Below are 18,398 nucleotides of genomic sequence, written 5' to 3' on the forward strand. Positions count from 1 at the left end.
GTGTGTATTGATTCTCCCTGTCCTCCACGCCCCAGCAGGGAGAAGCTAGGCTGCTATCTGCCTCCTAAAGACAGACAGCATGGAAGGGGAAAGCACAGTTCTGTTGAAGTTCAATCAGCAAATAATATTCAGACATCCCGGTTCTCCCAGGGAATAGCCACATCGTATTTCCCTGCCATCCTGAACGAAGCTGGAGGGATTGGTTTGGGCCTAACGAGCCAAACATGGCTCTTCTGTCACCTGAGGCACGTTCTGCCCATGGCAGTGTCCCTCGCACAAGCCGCAGAAGTGCCCAGGCAGACAGTGCTGGGGCTGTTCTTCAGCAGGGAAACAACCAGAGCTCACTGCCCTCCAGGGCCTCGGGAAGCCCATCTCTTCACCTGGCTCTCCCGAAACAGTGTTCGAGTAGCCTGTGCACTGCTGCAGCGAGAGCAGCTATTTATGTAGACAGCTAGCTCTACTTATGGTGTGGCTTGACTGGACGGTCACTGAGGGCTCTTGTATTTAGCATGTTTTAAAAGATTATCCACTGTGCTCAGCTTGTTGGAGGGGTTTCAATCCTATTGCTCCTAAAGCAAAAGACAGTCCCCCTTAAAAGCAAGACTGAAAGCATAACTCATGCTACTAGCATTCCTGTTACTCTAATTCCAAAAGAGAAACTGTGCTTTTGTTAATTTATTAGCCAGTGCCATTAATTACCATGAGTTAATTATTACACATTAATTGTAACTGGGATTTCAGATAATTTATAGTTTTGATATTGCTTATTTTCTTGTCAGTGGTTTCAAAACCCCATCCAGCCAGAAGTGAAAAAGTTTAAATGTTATGCGAGGGATGGCTGGCTCACTTTGGCACTGGTAAGTGAAGGTAATGAGGAAGAGTCACTGATTATTTAAAAAACAAAGAACAGATGTTCCACATATTAAGGAGCTATTATGCTAAGTGTCATTCCAGTGACTTGTGGGAGTGGCACACTCATTTGACTAAGATTAGCTGTTCCAACAAGGTCATTTATGCTTTAATGTAATTAGTTATGCCAGTATTGATAAAGAAGAAAAAAAATACAACCTGGCAACGAAGCATCATTTCCTCAACACAAGACTATCTCCTTGACTTCAAGCTTCCTCAAAAATCCCAGTAGAGACCAGTTCATACATAACACAAGATTTTGCTCCTTCCTTTTCTGTGCTGCAGGATGTGTCTGTTGAACCCAAGATCCCAATAAGAAACCAGAGGGTTTCAGAAAAAATGTTGGCATGCCACCCTCCTGGGAAGCAGCAGAATGGCTAGAGAGCCCAAGAGATCCTTACCCAAAACAGCATCTAGGAGAAACAGCTCCATGTACTTAGTGACTGAAATAATTATATTGACTCCAGTTATGCCTACTGGAAATTGGTTAACTTTTTCTTGGGCTGCACCAGGCAGGACTTTGGTCCAGTAACTAAAAAATAAAATCTCATCAGATTTGGCACTGGTTTTCTGGGCTTGACCTGATACAGCTCTCATGAGAAGGGGCCTAGTGTTCCTGGGAGCTGCTGAAAGGACACAGAGATTTTTTTCTAAGTCCATAATATTATTATTAAGGTTGAACCAGAAGCCTGGTGATGGTATTGGTGTTTGTAAGCCATGCCAGCTGCCTATGCTCCAGAGGCATGTCTTTGTTGATGTCACTATGTCACTGTAGGAAATACTGATGCAAAGTCTCAACATCTGCAGACCGTGCAACCCCTGCAGCATGCTGAGGCAGCCTCACCCGCTCTCTCTGCTTTTCAGCCTCTGCCTTGCAGTAGCACCTTGAGCAGCCGACAGCGAGGAAGCCTCTGCCTGTGCTGCCCTGGTCTGCACAGAGCCAGTGGCCTCTGGGCTGTCACCCTGGAAAGGCTTTCCATCCTAAAAATGGGTGAGATGGAAGCCCAGGGCCTTCTGGCCACAGTGGGAAGAGTCAGTCTTGTAAGCCAGGGTGGCAAGTGGCAGGCAGTACCTCACCGGGGGTGAGGCAGCCCAGCCCTGCAGGCAGGAACCGTGGGAAGCCGCTGCTGGAGCAGAACAGAGCCACCGGGAAGGAGCGTGGCTGCCCAGGAGCAGGCCCCCTGCACCGCAGGCCCTCCTGCCATCCCCTACGTGCTGCCACTGGCCGCTGGGCCCCATCTGCTGCCCCCCTACCTGCACCCCTACTGCCCCACCAGCCCGCAGGCCAGGCGAGCTCCGGGCTCCAGCCCCGCAGCCAGCCGTGAGCGGGGAGGCGCAGAGGCAGCAGAGCCCCTGGCCCCGGGCCCCGCTCTGGGCAGGCGGGCGATGCCAGCCCTGGCCCACCTCCAGCGCACTGCCGCCGGCTGACCACAGCCAACGCCGCATGCTTGCGGGCAGAAAACTGGCTGTGCGTCCCTTCTCTCACCCTCAAGAAGTGCAACATAATGGAAAGAAGAAATGAGACTTCTAAGTGCATGCAAATGGCTTGTGAAATCTGCAGGAAACCCATTTTAAAAGCTTGCAACGTATTCAAATAGTCTAGCAGTAAGTTTTCAAACAAACAGCTGTTTCAAGAAACCCAGCTCCGAATCCACCCTCTCTTCTCCACAACACGTGTCAAATCTCCATCAAACGCTTGCCACCTGTTTCCACTTCGCAGGCAACCAATCCTTGTTCATCAAAGTAACAAAGCTGTTTTCAATTTGAAAGCAACAAATCAAAGTTTAATTATTTTGTCCTTCAGAGCTTTATGCTATCTTTTACGAAAGCTTTTTCAGATACGAAGAACTATCATTGGCTGGCTTAAAAAGGGAATAATTGACTGACAGCTGGAAAAACACTTCTAAGGACAATAGTATTTGTCAGTCTGGTATTTTTCACTCTGAAGACAAAATGCATTTTATCAACACCCTGAAATTATTTTGTCAACAAAATTCATTTTGTAGCATTACCTTCATCTGTCAAGCTGACAGAACATTCTCCGGAGTGTTTTAAAAACCATTTTGCTAACACAATTAATTTCTGCAAAATTAAGTTTTGCCTTTTAATCGTATGTGTGGGAAGGTGTTGCAATACATGCACAGGAAGGTGTGAACAGCAGCACCATTAGCTCACGCACAACCAGAAAGAGGCCGGGTGTGCAAAATAGGTGCCGGTAAAAGATTACACCAGCCCGACACAAGTTGAAAAGAGGAGGTGCAACAAATGACCAGCTACATGTAGACAAGAATCCTGATTGAGTAAATCATGCTTTTACAAGCTACTTGATCTCACTGAAACCATTTCAAGGAGCTTTATGTAGAATATTGCACAGCAATTTCAGAAATGTGTGTGTACATACACAAAACAAAGCATTATCACCCTAAAACAAGTAGAACCTATGAGACTGTTCTATCACCCCATGGCATGGGTGACATGGAAGATGTACCAGTACCCCACATCACAGCAATACGTGCGGCTAATGGAGAAGGACCTTTTATACACTCGATACATTAATGCTGGTAGCAAACAACTGCTGTCGTTCTATGGCATATAGGGGATTTTCAACGGGAATTTTTCCAAATGCCTCCCCAAATTCTCAAATATTTTCTGCATTTCCTCTCAGAATCTCTTGACTGGCTTTCTACTTGAATTTAGATTTCTAGTGGAATGTAAGTAAGTGGACAATTTTCCCTGTGCCCATTTTGGTTTTTGAGAAAATGATCCACAAAGAGGTCAAATAACTTTCCCAAGGCCATGCCTTCAATCAGCACCACGTAACAGAATAAAACCTAAGCTATCTGCCTCACAGTGCATCCCCCTAGGCAACAGTACCAGGGAAAGTTACTCACACATTGCTAGAATTACACATGCATGTCCCTAGATGAATAATGAATAAGCTGAGATGTTCTCAAACACGATTATGTCTGCATTTGTAGGGACAGAAAGCATCCCCTTCTTCACAGATCACACACGTTGCATTTTGGAACACTGAAAAGGTTGAAGGAAAAGGCATTTCTGAAGCTTTAGAAATTAATTTATGGGCAACTGAAATACATTTCCCAAGAGCTGTATGACTGTGGGACCTTCTCTGAAATCAGCTGGTAACTGGAGAAAAGGCTTGAGCTGGAGTGTGGGTCTCCCGAGACTTCTGGCCCTCTATTCAGGAGCACAAACCCACAGATGCTCATAAGTATAAATATGAGAGTTGATTCACAAAGTCAGACATGCAAATTTATACTGTATGCTAAGAAATGCTGATAACTGTTATTCCTGGAAACAAAACGTTCCATCAAAGTCTCTCTTTAACCTTGTTTCTACATCTTTTACCAGTTCCTATCATAAGTCTCAGTCTCAAAAGGTGAATTTGGGGTGTTTCTGCCTCACACCTTGGTTTCATTTTTCTCGTCTTCTGCGATTACTTTCTGATTTTCCGGACACAGATTCAGGCTGAAGCAAGGAAAAGCTGCTCAGCTTTGGTAAGGAAAAGCCAGAACACCTGCGCAGGTTTCAGAGCAAACACAAATTCTTTCCAGGTGTGGCAGTGTCTGTGCAGGTCCTTCTCTATGACTTGCCATCGCTGTTGTATTGGGTATACATGGCAAGGTTTTGGTAGTGGGGGGCTGCAGGAGTGGCCTCGGTGAGAAGAGACCAGGAGCTGCCCCTGTGTTGGACAGACCCATTTCCAGCTGGCTCCAAAATGGACCTGCTGCTGACCAAAGCTGAGCCCACCAGCAACACCAGTGGTGCCTCTGTGATAACATATTTAAGAAAGGGGAAAAAAATGCTGCACAAAAGCTGGGGAGAGAGGAGTAAGAAAATGTGAGAGAAACAGCCCTGCAGGCACCAAGGCCAGAGGAGAAAGAAGGGGAGGAGGTGCTCCAGGTGCTGGAGCAGAGATTCCCCTGCAGCCCATGGTGAAGATGATGGTGAGGCAGGCTGTCCCCTTGCAGCCCATGGACGTCCATGGTGGAGCAGATATCCATCTGCAGCCCGTGGGGGACCCCACACTGGAGTAGGGGAAGACATGAGGGGGAAGGAGCAGCAAAACAAAGCGTAATGAACTGACTACCACCCCCATTCCCTGTCGCCCTGCACCACGCAGAGGGAGGAGAGAGAGGAGTAGGGAGTGAAGGAGCGAAGTTGAGCCTGGGAAGAAGGGAGGGTGGGGGGAAGGTGTTTTTAGTGTTGTTTTTCTTTCTCACTATCCTATTCTATTTTTAATTAGCAAGAAATTAAATTAATCTTCCCCAAGTCGAGTCTGTTTTGCCTCTGATGGTAACTGGTGAGTGATCTTCCTGTCCTTATCTTGACACAGGAGCTTTTTAATCTTATTTTCTCCCCCCATCTTGCTGAGAGTGGCAGAGTGAGAGAGCAGCTTGGTGGGCATCTGGCAGATAGCCAGGGTTAACTCACCACAACTGTTAATGGCTGAGCTGGAAAACTTGAACCTCAACCCAGTGGATGATACAGCTGGTTGTCTTTTACCTCTGCGCTGCCTGCTGCGTGTCCCGGGAACCCAGACCTTCAATGCCCATTCGCTGTCACGGAGTTAAAATCTGATGCATCCCTTCCGTGTCCTGTCTGTGCTGGGGTTTTGTAACCACTGCTGCTGAGCCCCTCTCCCATTGCTGTCTTCTTACCAGTTCCTGACGGTGCCGAGGTTTTTACAGTCACAGTCACATGACTTAAACAGACTTGCTCCCTCTGGGCCCCTTTTTGACACTGGATCATTAATTCATTAATCTGTTTTTCATATTTCTAAATAGAAACAGACATGACTGGTGTGGATGATCAATACTGTGTTCTCTCATTCCTCTCAGTTCCCATCATTTTAGAATCTACTCTGCCTTTCATCTTAGGTCTTTTTAATAAGAATTGGTTTTATGAAGAATTTGACACTTCATTATGGCAGCTCCATGCTAATAGATTTAATAATTCATATCTGCATTGGTCACTTTTAACTGATATTACACATTCCAGGGCTGCTTCATGACTCTATGTTCTTGTGAGCCAGTAACAGCTTTAGCCTTCCCCAGTAATCTCCCGTTGCACTACCAACACACAGGGACCGCATCTGTCAAGACCAAGAACTCCAAATACGGCCTGGAAAAAGAGTGAAGATTTCCTTACACTGATCTTGAGAGCATTAGAAAATAGACTGTAGGTAAAGAGTGAAATCCAACAGACTGCTAGAGCAAGATGTAACAGACCTACCAACACAATCAAGCAATAAAGCGCACAGACATGTCAGGAACACAGACAGTGCTATGCCAGAGCAGGATGGCTATGATGCATCTCCTGAGTCCTTAGAAATGTCCAGCATGGCACGCTGTGGGGCCTTCTGCTGAAAAAACAACGGTAATCCTGAGAGTAGCTAGTCACAGCAGGAGAAGAGGCAAATGCAAGTCGACCTTCAGAAGAGACCGAACAGGCTGTATTTCTGGCTGAGCTCATAATCATTAACAGCATCTTTATTAAATCATTACTATTATTTAGCTTATATAACATTTTCTGCAAGTCTGACAGCCTTTACAGCATTACTGTTGGTGCGGGATCACTTTACCCACATCTGAAACAGGACGAAGCAGCTGTATACAGCTAGTAGATTAGGGAGGCACTGAGAAGGGATATCCTATCCATCAAAGCTTCAGCAGAGCTTCAGACAGAATGTAAAGCACTGCCTTGGCGCCCAGCCTGGATACCACACCTCACAGCCTGACTCATCTACGCAGTGGAGCGAGAAGCCCTAATGGCTGTGACTGGTCAGCATTTTGCATATCAGCTTCATCCAGAGCCTGGAGCTTCTGCTGCTACAATGCACAGACAAGGAGCACTCACAGGGTTTTTGATCACAGATCTCCACGGGGTAAGTGTACTCAGCTGTCCAGCTTGTGAGGTCAGAGCAATTGCGGAGTTAAAGCAACAAAGCCCCAAGCTGCCAGTGCTGTAGACGCAGTGCCCTTGCACATGCTGAGAGCATATGCCAGCATGGCACACAAATAGCAATGGCCAGCGCTTTATCATCGAAGGAGAAGCACTTTCATCTTGTACGAGAAGTTTGGATGTCAACTGTCAGGTGGACTTGACTTAAAGGAGCAATTTAAAGGGGTCCCAGTGGTCCTCAAGAAATAAGGACACCTATGTATGATCAAGGACAAAAATGAGACCACTGGGTGTTGTTTGCATCTCAGGAATAGCACTTCCACAAAGACGAACCATCACATGGTACTTTACAAGTTGTTCTTCAGCACCTCTCCATAGTCCCTGCAATCCGGAAAGGCAAAGAGGCCCAAAGGCTACAGGGGAACAAGATGGAGAGCTCTGAGGCTGCCAAGCACTCTATCTACTTGACAAAGAGATTCCTAATGCCAAGAGGAAGGTTCAGTGGAATTAGGCAACAAGCATACCAAAACACAGATACAAGATGAAAAGCAACAGCACTAAGAAAAAATAGCTTCAACATCTGCACAGCACTAATTAGTTTGAAGGAAAAAACTACAGAAGGCCACAGGTCTCAACACATGTCTGTGGGGTGACTCACTTCACTGGCTTTTGGGGTTTCCCCAGGGACAATTCTGGCCACGCTGCATGCACACAATAGCACAAGAAGCCACCAGAGTCCAGAGTGCTTTCTCTCATGAGCTATTTGTTAATTTTGCAAGTTAGACTTGCGGTTTTGTATGTTACCACTACAAGCCCTGTTAGGCCTGTGAGATGAAAGCAGTCTGGGAACAAAGCCCATAGGAATGCCCAAACCTTAGAGGTCAAATGTATGGACTGCACTGGGCGTCAGCAGATGTGCTCAGCAATGCTGACCTACCCAGGTGCTGGGTGACCAAACCAACAGATGCCATCAAAGAGAAAAGGGACTTAAAAACTATTGAGCACCTGAAGCCCCATCACTGCTCTCTCTGAGCACACATACATTGTGACCTTATAGCACCTCTGCACTCCAAAATCGTTCATCACAGAGGACATACCGGGAGACAAGCACAGAGACACTCCTTTTGGAGCAGGAAAAGAGGGCACCACGGTCTCAGAAATCAAGTGCCACTCTGCACTCTTCCTTCACTGTGAAGATTCATCTGAGCCAGCACCACTTCCATTACTACCATGCAGGGGCCAGATCTGCACACAATTCATCATGGGCACAGGTATGCAAAGGGTTTATGTCTGTTACTAGAGCTTTGAAATATTCTCCACACTCACCCAGAGGTAGCCCAGGTCTGCTAGCCCAGCAGCGTAACACACTTGCCCTGGCCAAAAAAGCCATGCTAAACCTGCTTACCACAAGCATCTGCAGTGTGCTGTATAATTACCTGTGATGTGGCACCTGATGAAAGCTCCTACATGCCAGGCATGGCAGGGTGGAGGAGGTTCAGAGACTGGAGCAGAGTCACTTGAATGCATAAAGGCAGCAGGAAATGGTGGGAAGACACGCTGGAATGAGGTTCACAGTCCCTGTCTTTGAGGTGAAACCCCATGCCTTTATAAGGGAGGCATCTTTTCCTGGCAAGCAGCCTAACTCCTGCACAGATCCTCAGCCCAACAGCTCTTAGTTTTACCCCTTGCAACTGTAGAGAGCTCTGTTTTACCCCTGAACTCTGTGATTTCTCTTGAAACCAGGTGTCCCTTCTATTAGCATCATGTGCCTCGGGGTAGGGCTTCTAGTAGAAAATAGTTTGTGTTATTTAAAACATGGAAGTTCACAAAACTGACTTCAAACAGCCCAGACAAAAAAAAGGCAGATGACATATTTGCTACAAAATCCAAAAAGAGAAAACCACATGTCTTGCTTTTATGGTAACAGGAAAACCTGAAAGAGACATTAACAGCTCCTTTAATCATGATTACAGAAAGTGTCATTCTCTTTTCCTGAAATGAATGAACACATTGGTAGTTGACCCTCAAACCCTCCTTAGCTGGATTACAACTGCTGTATACTGGATTTCAAACCAGACTGAACAAAGCCTGCATTTCCTTTTGTTGCTGCTATAGTAAAAGCCTAATGACGAGGGCTGCTCCCCTTGGCACAGGAATTTGCTCTGTATAAAAGGTTATAAACCAGCCCAGATTTAGCTCACCCAAGGAGAAAGCAGCAAAAGATGAGCTAGACAGCCCTACTCTGCACCTCTCACTCTGTCCTGAGGGGAATATACGGTAACCTAAGAGGTCTTTCCCAGCTTTTACTTTGGTGGCTTTGGAAAGGGAATATTTTACCCTGAGTCATGAAGAAGCTACTCCATTCCTATAAGTAAAATGGCACAACATTATACCAACTTCTGTTACCTACTCCTGCCTGTGTTTTAGGGGAGTACCAGTCACCCCAGACTCTGCACCACTGCCTTTGCAGTGTAACAAGATCCCTACGGTATCAAGCGAAGACAAGGGCAGTGAACCAGGGGTGGCACACAGAGTTGCTGCACCCAGCAGGGATTTCTGTGTGAGCCAGAGGCTGAGAAGAAGCAGCACCCACCTCCCTGGCTTTGAAGGGCATATGCCTTCCTGCAGCATGACACTGTGATGGGTGGACCTTGGCTGGCCACCAGGTGCTCACCCAGCTGCTCCATCACTGCCCTCCTCAGCAGGAACAGGGGGAGGAAATATGACAAAAGGCTCATGGATCGAGATAAGGACAGGGAGATCACTCAGCAATTACTGTCATGGGGAAAACAGATTTGACTTGGGGAAATTAATTTAATTTATTGCCAATCAAAATAGAATAGGATAATGAGAAATAAGAACAAATCTAAAACCACCTCCCCTCACCCCTCCCTTCTTTCTGAGCTTAACTTCACTTCCGATTTCTCTACCTCCTCCCCCACAGAGGCGCAGGGTGACGGGGAATGGGGGTTGCAGTCAGTTCATCACACATCGTCTTTGCTGCTCCTTCCTCCTCATGCTCTTCCCCTGCTCCAGCATGGCGTCCCACCCAAGGGAGACAGTTCTCCACAAACTTCTCCAGTGTGGATCCTTTCCATATGTCCTTTCCATGGGGTGCAGTCCTTCAGGAACAGACTGCTCCAGTGTGGGTCCCCCGCGGGGCCACAGGCCCTGCCAGCAAACTTGCTGCAGCATGGACTTCTCTCCACAGGGCCACAGGTCCTGCCAGGAGCCTGCTCCAGCGCAGGCTCTCCACGGGGTCACAGCTTCCTTCCGGTGCATCCACCTGCTCCAGCATGGGGTCCTCCACAGGCTGCAGAGTGGAATCTGCTCCACCGTGGACCTCCATGGGCTGCAGGGGGACAGCCTGCCTCACCATGGTCTTCACCATGGGCTGGAGGGGAATCTTTGCTCCAGCACCTGGAGCACCTCCTCCCCCTCCTTCTTCACTGACCTTGGTGTCTACAGGACTGTTTCTCTCACATTTTCTCACTCCTCTCTCCTGGCTGCTGTTGCACAGCAGTTTTTTCCCCTTTCTTAAATATGTTATCACAGAGGCGCTACCACCATCACTGATGGGCTCAGCTCTGGCCAGCAGCGGGTCCATCTTGGAGCCAGCTGGAACTATCTCTGTCCAACATGGGGGCAGTTTCTGGCATCTTCTCACAGAAGCCACCCTCGCAGCACCCCTGCTACCAAAACCTTGCCATGTAAACCCAACACAGATACCAACAGAAAAACACAGTGCAAGGCGTCTGCTCCTTTGCTCCTTCTGGCCCCTGCCCCCTCCACGGCACATCATGGAGGAGAATAGGGGACCCACCATGAGGTGGGTAAGCAAAGGAGCTGAGAGGCGGATCACACACGGTAAGTGCCTTTAACTGATATACACACCTCTGGCACTAGCTCCCTTGTCATCTAACCCCAGCAAGTATTTATTAATGAAACTCTCCTGATTGTTGATTCATTTGATTGTTAAAGCTTGTGGAACTCGTACTGTTATTATTCATTGTTATTAATGTTCACAGCTCAGCCTCCCTCTTTCCAATATGCTCCACAGAGGAAATCGAAGGCTGAAGCCAATCGTTACAGTAAATGAATGATGGAGCCGCTTGAGGATAGGAGTAAGCCTGCTGCTCTGGGACTGCTGCAGGTTATTGGGAGTAAGTTAATCTTCACACACAAGGACTGCAAAATGAGAGGCTGTTTCAGGTGCGTTCTCTGGTCTGTGCACTACTTCCTCAGTCAAGTCATCAGTGAGCATCACCCTAACAAAGCTGTCTGTGCACAGGACCAGTGACCCAGGCCAGGTTTTGATCTACATGCAGAAACAGGTCTGAATTCAGCAGGAGCGTGGCCCCTGCTAGACGGGTTCGACACAAAGACTCAGATTAGATGCTACAGGCAACTCGGCACAGCCTTGCAGAAAACACATCTCCATATGACTGCACATACTGAAGAAAAGCAGACCTGGCTATCCTCAGAAATTTTCTCCTCTCCACTCCTCTGTAACTGCTCATTCCTCATAAAAGGCCTAGGACAACACCAGCAGTGCACAGCAGGTGGTAGACCAGAGCTCAGGAGTGCAACACCTGAATGTGCTGTGTAGAGGGGGAACAGCACGCTGCTTGCTTCAGTACTTTCCCTCTCTTCCCCTTCTCCAAGCCTCCCCCACCTTTCCACAGCCTCTTTGCTACATGATGTTTGCCAATTCTTGCACCACATATAAACTCCCCAGGCCAGAATGGTAGTGCTCCTACCTGTCTGGTAGTTGAGATGCTTCTAAATCCTCAGTAGTGTTCTTATGCCAGCTTTCCAGAACAATATATTTGTTCATGTTATATCTTCAGAGTCTACAGAGCCGTCACATACCATATTCGACCTATTATTCATCTCAAACAGAGAATTCTGCAAAGCAAGAGGAAATAAAAGCGAGCTTAATACAGCTTTACTAAAATGGAATTTGCCAAAGACTCATAGAAAAATGGATTTAATTAGGGCTGCTAATGGGGAACAGTTTGTTCCTGTGATTTAAAGCAGAAGTTAGATAGTGTCTATGATTTCAACATTTTAAATTATATATAGGGGGTTATTTCTCATTTCTACCTTAATTATAAAAATCCATCTTTATGAATCACAATTTTGAGGCAAATAAAGCAAAGGCAGCAAAAATAATGTTTTACTTAATAAAACTTGTAAGAACTCACAAAAGAAGCAAAAGACACTTCAGTATGGATAAAATAGACTTACTATAGCAAATAATAGTTGCAGGCAATCCTCTGTACGCTACTTAAGGACAGCACAACAAGCTTAATTTTTTACTTGGGAAAATGTGTGTAAAGGAAGAAGGTATGTTCTGTTATAAAAAAATGAAACTGGGTATGGTTTTTATGCAATAACGGGAATGTCCTCCATTTAATTTTGCAGCTAAACAGTCTATTAGAGTTGCAGGCATTAATTGGCCTAACATGCTCCAGCTAGTAATCCCATATTCCAGAAGTCTCTGCTACCCCTTCTTACATTGATTACTGTCAGAATCTCTGAATTGCCGGAAAATTGCTTCTCCAGATAAAAGGGCCAATAGATCTTGTTAGAACCACTCCTCCTGAGCCTTCTCTGTAGCCTTTGATTTTATTTAAAACTAACAAATGTCGCTTTTGTGAAATTCCTCCTGTTAGCTGGCTCTGACCAGATGACCTAAGTAAATGAGTCCCAGCATTGTAAAGCACTGATTAATTTAATAACAAATAGCCCAGACAACTGACTAGCAAGCTAGGCCTAGCTGCTGTCACTGCTGCAGATTCTGCATCCACTGTAATGCATTTTAATACTGCACCTCAGATCAGAACGGAATCAATGAGTGAAGTTCAAATGTGGCACATTTCCTATTTCCCTGACAGCTTATTTCATGGATCACAGGGACCAAAGTACAGCTGCTTATTCAACAGAGGAAAGAATGAATCAATTTTCATTCTTTAATACACTGTGTGACCTATTCTCTGATGCTCTATCCTTTACAATGGCTCTAGTCTTTTCAAGGCCTTCAAGTTTGTCAGATAGAGAAAATTTAAAATAATGACAAAATGCCCTGCCCTAGGTCTGCTTCCAACAGACTAACTGCTCTGCTGGTAATAAGTCCAAATGAAAGATATTATGTCACTCAGGTTGAATTAAACAGACAAACTATAATCCTGTATCATTAAAAATGAACCAATCTCCTGGAAGATTTCTGTGATTTCACTCCAAGTTCCCCACAAAAGGTGCTGGACACCACAAAGATTTTGATCCTCATCTGCTCCAGTTTTTTCCCTACTTCAACACATGAAGGAATAATATGACAAAATGGCAGCCACAGCAGCAGCAGCTGGCTGAAAGAGCAGGCACTTTGCTGGGGAAATCCTGCGCCTGTCTGCTCCCTTCCTACCTGCACAGAGAGCTGAGGCCATGTGCTGTCTCTCAGGACCCGAGGAAGGGAGCTGCAGGCCAGCAGGGAAGCCAGATGCAGAAATGCAGCGCCTTCTCCCCACCTGTGGTCCCAAAGACCAAGCCATGCTGAATGGGAAGACCAAAGTTCTGTTGCTCTGCTCACCCCATCAGCCTCCCCGAAGCTAGCAGATAATGTCAGAAGTTCTTTAGGCACTGCTAATTTGGGCAGAATTAATATACTGAGATGCATCATTTTGCAATTTCAATGTGAAGATTATTTTTTTCATTTAGAAATATCCCTAGGTATTGTGGTTTTAATTACCCTCTGTGTGCCTTGTGTTTGTCTTGCTTTATTATTTATCCCCAGTTCACAGGTGATACTCATATTGTTCTTGTCATTGATAACTTGGTTTCAGCCTGGGCTTTCTTACCATAATAATTTTTCAAAGAAGGAAGGTCAGATTCTGCAAAGGAGAACAGAGCATAAGGGTGAGTGCTACAGCCACCCTGGGCAGCTATGGGCACCACGCCCTGGAGATGCCGGCACCCCAGAGCCAAGGTGGCAGGACTCACTGCAGCCATGCTGAGGGCAGCGTGCATGACCCTGGCACCAAGGCAGAGAGGGACAGCTGATGTGCCAGCTAGCTGATCAAGTAGACAGCACTGTGTGAATTGGGAAGCTTGGAAAGGAACCACTCGGACACCTCCACAGGCAAACAGGATTTCTGGCTCTCCTTTCTCAAACTCTCTTCCTCCTGCCTCATTGTACTTTATGACTGGGATGAAGGTGAGACCCCGTGAGGCTTGCCTGGCCTTAAGACATAAAGATAATAAATCAGGACTTATCAGAATATTATCTAGATGAAATGGACATATCACGGCTGGCTTTATTTGCTTTTCTCTCTACATATCCAGTAGTTCAATTCTAGGGCTTTCGAAGTATGTGGATTTAACAAATATCAGTACTTCAGGGCATATGGGCAGACAAATTGCTTTTTCCAGTTCATAAGATGAATCTGGGAAGAGCATGGGTCACTAAACAGTTGCAACAAATGTTCTAGTCCAGACCTGTGTTTAAGCAAGCTACGAGCTGTAGCAGAGGTTGCTGGTTTGATTTGTTTGCCCCTGAGAGATTAATTTTCCTTTTTTATTTTTCTGCCTTTCGGGAAGGAAGTCCAGAGACACATCACAGCTCAGAACACCCCATCAACAGCGGCTGTTCCACTTTGCTGCTTTGCTCTAGAAGCAAACAGGACACTCAGCTTGTGGGAACTGGTGGCTGAACCATGAGCTCTACAGTATTTGCTGTCCCTCCTTCCCAGAGCTCTCCGGGGGCAGCTGTTCAGATGATGAAAAGTAACTCGGAAGAGCTGAGAATAGCAAGTGCCCTGGTACTTAGACATACAGCCCTACTCCTTCCCCTCTCCCCAGATTACTGAGAGCAGCCCTAAGGAGAAGGACTTGGGGGTACTAGTAGATGAAAAGCTGGACACAAGCCGGCAATGTGCTCTCCCAGCACAGAAAGCCTACCATATCCTGGGCTGCATCACCTGCAGCGTGGCCAGCAGGGCGAGGGAGGTGATTCTGCCCCTCTACTCTGCTCTGGTGAGACCCCACCTGGAGCACTGCGTCCAGATCTGGGGTCCTCAGCACAGAAAGGACATGGACCTGTTGGAGCAGGACCAGAGGAGGGCCACAAAAATGATCAGAGGGATGGAACACCTCTGCTGTGAGGAAAGGCTGAGAGAGCTGGGGCTGTTCAGCCTGGAGAAGAGAAGGCTGTGGGGAGACCTTATTGCAGCCTTTCAGTACTTAAAGGGGGCCTACAAGAAAGATGGGGATAGGCTTTTTAGCAAGACCTGCTGCGACAGGACAAGGGGTAATGGTTTTAAAAGAGGGTAGATTTAGACTAGATATAAGGAAGACATTTTTCATGATGAGGGTGGTGAAACACTGGAACAGGTTGCCCAGAGAGGTGGTAGATGCCCCATCCTTGAAAACATTAAAGGCCAGGCTAGATGGGGCTCTGAGCAACCTGATCTAGTTTAAGATGTCCCTGCCAATTGCAAGGCAGACCCCTTTAAAGGTCCCTTCCATCCCAAAGCATTCTGTGATTCTATGATTATGCAGCTTTAATAGAAAGAAGATCTGCTCTGGTTGGAGCAGTTAATAATGGAGCAGTTCTGAATATTAATGAATTCTCCTTTCCATCATTAAGCTGCCCTTGAACCCAACAGTCCTCTGGCCTGAGAAGACACAAGGTGACAGACCTAAGGGTGCTGCCTGACCTGCTTTCCCCAAGCTCCACAAGAAGCCAGCTCTGCACAGGCATAGTGCATCTCTCACTTTGCCCTTTGCACAGGTGGAATTGAAGTGCACTGTGTCTCAGCAAGAATATTACTGCAGAAGGTCCTTGTCCCAGTACTCCTCAGTGGTGGGGACACAACAGGAACCTTATAGCTGGCATGAAATGGTCTCCCTTTGTCACTACCGACACGTTCCCTCCACACCAGCCTGCAGACTTGTGACTATCTTCACGTTTTCCATATAAGAAGATCAACTTTTCCTTCCCAGTTTTAGCAGACTTATCCCTCTTATCTCTCATTCCTCTCCTGAGCAGACCAGCTGCCCATGGACTGGCTACTACCAGTGCTAGGTTCATTGTGGAACTAGCCTGGTGCTTTTCTCACCCAGCCAGGATTGCACTGCAGCTAAACAAAATATCTGAACTTCTCATTGATCAAGTTTTGGCAGACAGTTCTGGAGGACAGTGATGAGGGATGGAGGCTGAGCAGCCAGCAGCTATTGTAGAGTCAGCTGCTGAACAAGTGGATTTTGATGAGGTTCATCTGATTAGCTTTGGGTGCACGAATGAGAACTGTGTATGCGGCGCTGGGCACATACTGCCAGAGGGGTTAGTGCTCTGCATCCCTGTCACCGGCACCCATTTGTCCCCTAGCTATCAGAGAGGATGCGAAACTGCCCACTATGCTCCATCAAAGTAATGCTCAAAATGGAGTTCTAACAAGACTTTTTCCCTTCAAACAATGTACAAATTAACAGTCAGCAGCATTTGAAAAATGGCCCTAATCCCTGTCTGCATGGGGAGTTTGTTCCCAGTGCAATGTGCCATATTATGACAACGATATATTCTTCAAGTGAGGGAAACCTAATGAATAACTAACACCCTGACAGCCTTCCTATTATTGAGTGCTTAGGAGTTGGGTAAAACTGACAGTGCAAGATGAATATGGCACTAAGACGAGATGTTACTTTGCATGACTGGTCAGGGGAATCCAGACTTAGTGGACATTACAGATGGGTTAATTCTAAAGGCTGAATTTGATTCTGAGCCATAGTTGCTCTCTGAGCAAATAGGAAAGGCTTAATCACTTGGACGACTGAGTCGCAGGTGGTAGTCCCATTTGTGAAAGAAGCATTGGGAGCGTGGTCCTGGGAACAAAGGATGCAAGTCTGCCTGTTGCCTCTGCCTTCCCGAGAGCAGGCAGAGGGAGGGTCCAGCAAAACTCAGGCAGACAACTCGCCTACAAATGCAGTCAGGAAGGTGGGACAGTCCCTAGCAGGAGGGATCACAAGAGCACACCAAATGTGCACTAGCCCCTGTTTTCACAATGCAGGAATCACGAGGTGCCAGTGAAATTATTCGATATCAGGCTGGAAGAGGAAGGGCAGTATGACCCCAGAATCAAATGTAGCTCTTTGCCCACAATGCTGTGGAGCCCAGACATATTCATGGGTTTCAAGAGGCTTCAGAGACACTCCTGGAGCACAGCCCCACCTGCTAATTCAGTGCAATGGTCAGACACAACCACTACTCCAGAAGGACTGTGAGCAGGATCTCTGAGGACTGCGGGCAAATAATCATGCAATCCACACCCTGTCTGCTGTAGGCTTTTCACAAGCATCTACTAATGGCTGTGGCCAAAGAGAGGCCCCGAACTAGCCAGCTCTCCATGCCACACTGAGCTTTCTCTCAGATTGCCTCCATGGTGGTGCTGGAGGTCTTTCAATGGCTTGTCACTGGCAGAACCCACCTGCAGCGTTCCCCAGACTCAGCAGAGGATCACCATCAAGGGGGGACCTCCTGTGTCTCGGTTAGCTCTGCCCATCCCCAGCGTAAGACAAACTGTAGTGATGCAGGATCTCCCCTACGCCTGCAGCACCAGATGGGCTGTGTCACCAAGGAAGGCTTGGCTTGCAGCAGCAGGCAAACATCACACGTTCCTTGAGATTGACATGGCTGCATCTTGTTTCCACTCTATTTCCCTTCACTTTAAATGCAATCAAGGACAGATCTTCTCTGTCCTCAGAAGATACGGAGCAGGTCCCAGTCTGTACCTCTTTCCAGGAGCAGAGATTTCAGATGATGATAACCTCGCAGTGTGTCAGCCTGGTGAAATCGTAGTCACAGTGATGTCAGGACGGTCTCTGAGCCTCTTATCCCCGGCACAAACCAGGAGGAGCCAGTTCCTGTAATTACAAAGTTGAGCCATATCAGAGGAAAACTAATCAGCTTGCTGGATGCCAGCAAATTAAATATTAATCTAACTATTGTGAACACAAAAATGTTCATCTTCAGATATTTTCTGGCACAAGTGTCAAAATCAGAGTGGAACTAAGGCTTTATTCGTTTCCATTATCAACTTAAATAAAAACACTCAGAAAAATGGGCAATGATGTGCAGAAGCCACTCAGCACAGATAATTACAGTGTACGTTTAGGCAGCTAATCACTCCTAGAATATGCTTCAGATCGAGATAACTCTGACTCAGACAGATCTCAGCTTTGCCTGATGGCGATGAGGCTCCCAGAGTCAGCATCTTTAAATAACAATAGGGCTGTCTGGCAGGCATGGAAGTTCATCCATAGATAGAAGGCCTCTACACCAGGAAAGCAAAGCAGCAAGAGGGAGGGACACAGCAGAAGCAAGGCTGGGAGGTGGGGCAGGCAGTTCCAGGCAGGAGCAGGGAGAGAGGTGCAGGAATGCAGGGCAGAGGGTACAGAGCAGGGCAGGAGTGGAAGCAGAAGTACAGAGAGCCACAGGCAAGGACACACTGAAGAACTGAGGAACAGCTGCAGCTGCACCAGCGGGATGGGGTGGAATGGCTATGGGAAGG

The 18,398-nt window shown here is 46.9% G+C and overlaps 1 long non-coding RNA gene across 1 annotated transcript in view; it reads right to left on the reverse strand.

The window, feature by feature from the left end:
• The window catches only part of LOC148052066 (uncharacterized), a 90,796-nt gene extending 73,043 nt beyond the window's left edge, over positions 1-17,753 (reverse strand). The window contains exons 1-2 of the long non-coding RNA XR_015699137.1: positions 17,620-17,753; positions 11,595-11,742 (exon numbers count right to left, since the gene is read on the reverse strand). This is a non-coding gene — a long non-coding RNA (uncharacterized LOC148052066). The remainder of the gene's footprint in view (positions 1-11,594; positions 11,743-17,619) is intronic.
• Positions 17,754-18,398: the final 645 nt, after the last annotated feature.

The sequence above is a fragment of the Nipponia nippon genome, unplaced genomic scaffold (genome assembly GCF_047370975.1).
Source record: "Nipponia nippon isolate SJK-2023a ecotype South Korea unplaced genomic scaffold, ASM4737097v1 scaffold_5, whole genome shotgun sequence".
NCBI classification, from domain to species: Eukaryota; Metazoa; Chordata; class Aves; order Pelecaniformes; family Threskiornithidae; genus Nipponia; species Nipponia nippon.